Here is a 6,728-nt window from a genome sequence, read left to right as displayed (position 1 = left end):
TGGGGGGAAAGCTGTACTTTCCTGGATGCTTTTCCCTCTCTGGCTATGAAGGGAAGGGGTAACTCTGGGCTCTGAGAACTTCCTTGGTAGCCGTGTAGGCTGCTCTGTGTGGCTGATGCATTGGCTGACTCAGCTGAGGAGTATAGGAAAGAAAGAAGTCCTAATAATACCAAATTTTCCTAAGTTTTTCAGCCTGGTTTCTGGTTTTACTCTTACCTCTGCCACTGGTGGGACCAGCTCCCCAGGCATGAGCTGTGACTGTCAGGGGATGGACAAGCTTCTCTTCTCCAGTTGCTTTTATTTAGGGGTGTCACATCAAAAATAATGGTCTCAAGGTTGCTAACAAAGGACTCCTGAGGCATTTTGCACTCTTTGTTTTGGCACGAAACATTAGTAATAGCATCATTATACAAGTTTCCACATCTACAGGGGGAAACTCATGAGATATTTGAGAACACATCAAAATCTAACACCTCTTTTACTCCAAGAAAATATAAAAAACATCCATAATTTCTCTTTAGACAGCAGCTCTTGTGCTGGGAATGTTCAGCTCGGTGACAGCAGCCAAAGTTCCTCACTTGACCAGGGGTAGCTACTGGGGAGGAATGGGAAGCTCGAGAAGAAAGGAACCCGTTTGCAGAGCACTTGCACACCTTTGCCTGCTTCTGCATTTAAGAGTCACTTATTTTAAGCCCCAAACAGAAAAATCCTGTCCCTGCTCCCTCTGGCTCCTCTGGCATCATGTGTGTGTGTGTGTGTGTGTGTGTGTGTGTCAGCTGGGAGCTGAACGGGAGATGAACTGTGAGTTATCCGGGTAGCAGGGAAGATGCAGGAATAGCTTGAATCCAGCCCAAATCCTGAGCTCTGTGGGCTTGACATAAGCATTTAAGCCTTTGGTTGGGATCTGGTGATAGAAGAGGGCTGGAAAGCACATTTCTTTTGTGGTTAAAGGTCCTTTTGCCAGTCCATAAATCCAGAGGGAGGTCTGTTTATTCTGTTTACTGCAGTTACCTAAGCTGTGAGCCTGTGTGTAAATCATGGCAAGCTGTGATTTAGGGGGGAGCTGCTCTCCCTGTGGCGTGTGCACCGTGTCCCTGCCCAGACCCCCAGGCAGGCAGGGGGATCTTCCAGAAGCTGGGAGATAAGAGCAATAAAAGCCACAGCTCTCTCCAGTGCCACTGCCGCTGCATTTGCTTTGGCACAATCACACATTGCTGCAAACTGATGGCAAGAGGGACCCGAGCCCAAATGATGCTTTTTGCTTTCCTTATTTTAAGGAAGCAAAAAGCATTTCCCAGATGTAATGTCCCATTTCCACCCCATCAGCCCAGGGGTGTCCAAGAGCTGCTGTCTGATGGGGCTTGGCCAGGTGAGGGGGTGGCCAGACTGATAACCCCTCCTGACTGCACAGCACGGGCAGCTGCTGTGAGCCTTCCTCACCTGAGAGGTGCTGACTCCCCAGAGCCAAAATCAGCTGCCTGATAAGGGAATGACTCCCAGATGATGGTGCCAGCTACTCCAGATGAGCCCCCCGGCCCCTGGGGGAAACTGTTGTCTGTCTGTGAAGCAGGAGGAAGAGAAGAGTTTGGGCAACTGAAAGGAAAAAAAATGAATCACCCTTGAAGCTCCAGCTTGGCATGATGGGCTTGGACACAGGTTTGGCAACAGAATGGGGGTGACACAAAGCTGGACTGCCACAAGGGAGGAAAGTTATCCCAATCCAGGGGCTCCCCACTTCCCACAGCCTGGGCTCCATCCTCCAGAGTCCCTTCAGGTCTCTCTCCACCTCCTCCCACCCACCTCAGTTAAGCAGCCAGAGGATTCCCTCGGTCTTCTCCTCCAGGACGCTGCTGCCAGTTTTGATGCAAACCATTGCGCTCTCCCGGCTGCCCCCACTTCCAGGCCAGAACAGCACAGGGGGATCAGCCCAGGTCCTTGCTGTTTAGTCTACCCATCAGATTGGTGACGAGCAGTCTAGCAGCTGGCAGAAAACACTGCTCTAATTGCTCGGATGCCGGCTCCGAGCTGTTTTGTCCGGTGGATCTTTCTTTAACTCCTAGAGCAGGGGGAAGGGGAGGATGATTGGCAGGAGGGTGGGTGAAAAGTGTTATGTTCCCAGAATTAAAGTCTGGGCAGCTGGAAATCTGCTGACCTCAAATGAGAGGGATGTTATTCACTGGGAACAGTAAAGTCAAGAAGTACAGCATCCTCCCCATCTGGGATGGCTCACTCCACCTTTGGGTTGGAGAATCCTTGACTGAAAAGCTGAACGGGCAGTGTGTGGTTCTGGGTGTGCAGATGTTCAGAGTGTGCATTTGGTAGTGAGGGTGTAAGGACCCCTCAGCCTGGAACATGTGGGCAGCTTGGTCCCTCCAGTTCCACATGTGATGCAGGGGGACATCCTGGCTCGACTTCAAGGTTTGAAGGGCTGAGAAGCCTCATTTGGCTTCAGCTCACGTGTGCACTCAAGTATGTAGGCAAAGAACATGACCTAGGGTGGTCCTCAGGGCGCTGGGATCCCTGCTTTGAACACTGATCAAAGTGAACCCCCAAGAGCTCTGGGCTGCCAGCTCACAGAGGTATGCAGATGTTCAGAGGAGTCAGTGCAGCAGCAAGAATGACAAAGTGGATAGTCCAACCTGACCAAAGAGATGGGGTTTGTTTTCTCTAGAAAGCTGGAAATGCAGAGAGACATGACAAAAACCCAGGACTTCTGAGACAGCAGTGATGAATTGATCTCAGGGTCTGCTGAAGTTGGGACAAAATGTAATCAACTTTGCAATGAGAAAGCTCAGAGGTCAGATATTAAGACAAATGATTCAGTCACTGTAGGACAGTCAAGACTGGGCCAGGTTATGTCATGGGTGTTTTAAAACCAAGCTGGACAAGGCTGTGGCAGGGCAGTCAGATGCAGTTGTGGGTCTTAGAAGGGATTTAATTCCCTGAGCTTGATGCTCAGGCAGGGGACACACAGTAGCATCATGCACCAAGGACATCCTTGTCCTGCATGCCTGGCTGTCCCCATTCCAGCAGCTGTGCTTCCTAACTGTGTGTCCTGGCTGGACAGGTTTGACCCAAAGTATTCATCCCTCTGCCACAGCACAGCCTGAACCACTCAATGTCCCCTCAGCAGCTCCTGCCCTGCAATGGGACAGGGAGCAGCGAGATCTCCCCAAGCCGTCTCTCCCCCTGTGGCTCTGCTCTGGAGGTGGCATTTCTAAGCCCAGGAGAGCAAAGCTCGGCAGCTTTTAGACACTTACAAGCTATTTTACAGGAATTTTCAAGCTATTTTCTAAGTCTTTTTTTGGGTTGGTGCCTTTTGGCTTTTTAAAGAGAAAAATTATGTGGAGGCTGAGGCTTATTAAAATCCAAAATTCGACCACTCCTGCAAAAACAACGCTGCTTGTTCTAGGCTGGCTTTTATGGCTGCCTGTGCGTGATGAAAACTGGCTGGGGCTAGCGGCAGAGTGGTGTGGCTATTGCCATATCCCAAACCGCATGTTCACGGGTGTGTTCCTGATTTGTTGAAGCTCTCCGACTTTGGAAAGGTTTCCTTCGACCAGAGAGGCTGGGGAGTGGTGCTCGTTTGGGGTTTAGTGGCTCTTTTCATGTTACTTTAGATCTCCAGTTAAATAAGCAGAATTAATCAGGATTAATCAAAAGAAAAGCGCTTTCCTCCCCTTTTGCAAGCTGCAAGGAGCAGACACTCCACAGTTGCCATGTGCAGCAGGAAAGCTCCCAAATCCTGCATCTCCCCAGCTCACGCTGCTGCCCCCATCCTCGGTGGGTGCCTGCAGTCCGCTGGTGACTAAGGAGGTTTATCTGCAGGGCTTTGCAATCAAAGGGCTGCGATAGGCAGGGGAGGATTAACCCCAGAAGGGGAGGAAAATCCCCGGCCGCCTCTGCTCCATACATCAAACACAGCGGCTCATCCACAGCGCAGCCCAGCCGTTAATCACGGACAAGCCCTTGGAGACCCCTGGAGTCGGATGAGACCTGGGATCGGGATCCTGCAGTCCCCAGCTGGACTGGCATGGGACACTCCATGCACCCCTCAGCCTGTCCCAGCCTTGGGGATCCCACTGGTGCCCATCACCCTCCTCAGGGCTGCTCTCCTGAGTTCCCCCACTCCAGAGCCCGTGGGGCTGGGTGTCCACTGGGCAGCACTGTGTGTGCAAAGAGAGATGGGGTGATTCATTCCATGGTCGTGGCACAGGTCGGGAATGGGACATCAGCTGTGCCACTCTGGCTGCCAGGCCTCCCATCCTGCCCAGCCAGGGACAGGATGCACTCCCTGCTGTGCAGGGATGCAAGGGGGCAGGCTTCCCTGGGACTGGAGCACGTTCCTGGCATTACAGGGCTCCCCCCCTGTGCTGTTTCCATCCCATGGGCTAATGCTTATTGATGATGATCCTTTGGAAGCTTTTTTCACTTACCACGAGAGGCAGCAGCCGGCTTAAACTCCACAATCCAACATTCATAAACTTGCTACCTGTGCAGTCCTCCCTCCCTTTCAGTCCAATCTGCATGTCCTGCAGCCCAGCCCAGCCCTTCCCTGCAGCGCCAAGTGCTGGATCACACCACTGCAGGCTGACAGCAGTGAGATGTCCCACCTGGGCAGTGCCAACATCCACAAATGGCACCGTGCCACACACTTTCCCCCCGATGACTGATCACTGCCAGGACTCCAGAGAAGAGAGATGGTAGCTCTGGGAGCTGGATGAATGTTTCAACTAGAGTGCACAGCTAATGCTGTGATGCCTTGCTGAACATATCCAAGTGCAGCTGTAACATCCTTCTGGCTGGTGAGTGGTCCCTGAGCGAGCAGAGTAGTATGGTATTTGAAGGAAAGATCAAGGGACTCTTTAAGGGCAAAGACCCTGTTTTTGCAGCTGTAACAGTTTCCTTAGAAGAGGAAATGGCCTCCCTGCTCAGCCCACAAGCCAGCCTGTGGGAGGCAGCCAGGCATGGATGCTCCAAGCTGAACTGCTGTGATCCATGTTCCTGTCCTAATCCTTCAGTTTAGCAGGAAGCTCCCCATGAACCCTCAAGGCAGGCAGGAGGGGAGCATCCAGCCCAGCTTGGAGGATGTGTGCTGCCACTGGAGCTGCCACTCTGGCACTGCCACCTGGGCACGTTTTCAGGCAGCTGCTCAGTGCTGGCCATACCCCTGGAGACCTGATGAATACCCTGCCTCACTTGGAACATGATCCTGGCATCTCATCCTCACTGGCCGTGGAAAGGAGCGGTGCTGCAGGCAGGGTGCTGTGTTGGGAAGGATGGGGACAGCTCCCATGGCACAGGGAACACAGCCAGGCTGGCAGCGAGGGAATCCCACTGTGCATCCCCACTCAGGGAGTGGTGTGGAGGCAGGATCCTCGGGGAGAGCTCTGCAGAGCAGCACAGGGCAGTGCCAGACCCGTTCGTGACGGGAGCTGATGGCCAAGAGGGTTATCCCGGCCTGTCTGCAGCTCCATCTCCTTCCCTGCGCTTCCGCAGTGGGAAAAACTCCAAGGAGCAATGCAGGATGCATGTGCTCACCTTGCTGTAGGCACTTCCCTCCTCCTGGTGACCATCACCTGGCCAGCAGCGTCCCCAGGGCGAGCCCCAGGAGGGCGGGATGGGGCCGAGCCCCGAGTGCGGCCGCAGTCCACAGGTGCCACCGCAGTCCACATGTGCCACCGCAGTCCACATGTGCCACCGCAGTCCACATGTGCCACCGCAGTCCACATGTGCCACCGCAGTCCACAGGTGCCACCGCAGTCCACAGGTGCCACCGCCTGGACACTCGGCGCAACCGACTGCAAACCTCCGCTCCTGCGGCTGGGGCTGCCCGTGGGACACGGGGATATCTGGCTCTCCTGGGACTCTCCTCTCGGCTCAGCGGGACCCGAAGGGGCTCAGAGACAGGACTCTGGATGAAAGTGCCGTGGGGTAAGAGCCCACAGCCCTGCCAGCGCATCCTCCCAGCTGCGCTCTCGCTGTTTGCGGGGTTGGACTCTCCCATCCCTGAGGAGTGCAAGGCACCGCAGGGAGAAGCAGGGTTTAGGAACTGTTACCTTAAACTGTCTCCATATTTACAAAGAGAACGGAATCTCTGGGCTTCTCCACCTCCGGCTTCTGCCAGCCCAGCCCTCCAGGGTGCAGCTGGGGTCGGAAGGAGCTGTATTGTCTGTGGAGCTGAAATTTGGCGAAATGAGGGGAAGGAACTGACTCTCGCTGGTCCCTAGAGCAGAGGACACAGAAACAAAAAAATCCCCTCTTTTGGGAAGCCTTGGGAAGTGGGATTTTCTATGCATGTACTGCCCAGGCGGATATTTGCGTCTCTCTGCACTCACAGGCTCTGCTGTTTGCCCTGGCACCGGCACCAGGCGGGATTCTGGCTCTGCCAGCCGGGATCTTATCTCGGGGATGTCCCAGCCAGAGCCAGGGCGTATCAACCGCTGCTCTGCTGAGGACACCTTGGGAACAAACATCCCAGCGCGTTCCTGGGATGGATTTCTGGAATGAAGCCAGGCAGGAGGAGGCTTTCTGCTTGCCTGCCACGGGCAGCTACTTTTCAAGCAAATCCTTTGTTCCCGCAGGACAAACTCTTCCCTTTGGAAAGAGAGAAAGGGCTGTTTTTCAGGGTTTTCGGAGGAAGGGATGAGCAGAGCGGTGCTGTGGGCTCCCCCCGGTCAGGGCTGCCGGCGGCAGGTGGCAGCAGAACCGAGCAGGGGCTGCGCTCC

At 54.3% G+C, this 6,728-nt stretch overlaps 1 long non-coding RNA gene across 1 annotated transcript in view; it reads right to left on the bottom strand.

The window, feature by feature from the left end:
* Positions 1 to 278: 278 nt before the first annotated feature.
* The window catches only part of LOC107210532, a 7,335-nt gene continuing 885 nt past the window's right edge, over positions 279 to 6,728 (bottom strand). The window contains exon 2 of the long non-coding RNA XR_001523949.2: positions 279 to 6,180. This is a non-coding gene — a long non-coding RNA (uncharacterized LOC107210532). The remainder of the gene's footprint in view (positions 6,181 to 6,728) is intronic.

Source organism: Parus major, chromosome 13 (genome assembly GCF_001522545.3).
Source record: "Parus major isolate Abel chromosome 13, Parus_major1.1, whole genome shotgun sequence".
NCBI classification, from domain to species: domain Eukaryota; kingdom Metazoa; phylum Chordata; class Aves; order Passeriformes; family Paridae; genus Parus; species Parus major.
Note: the sequence above shows the minus strand (reverse complement) of the source record. Positions and strands in the feature narration are given on the sequence as shown.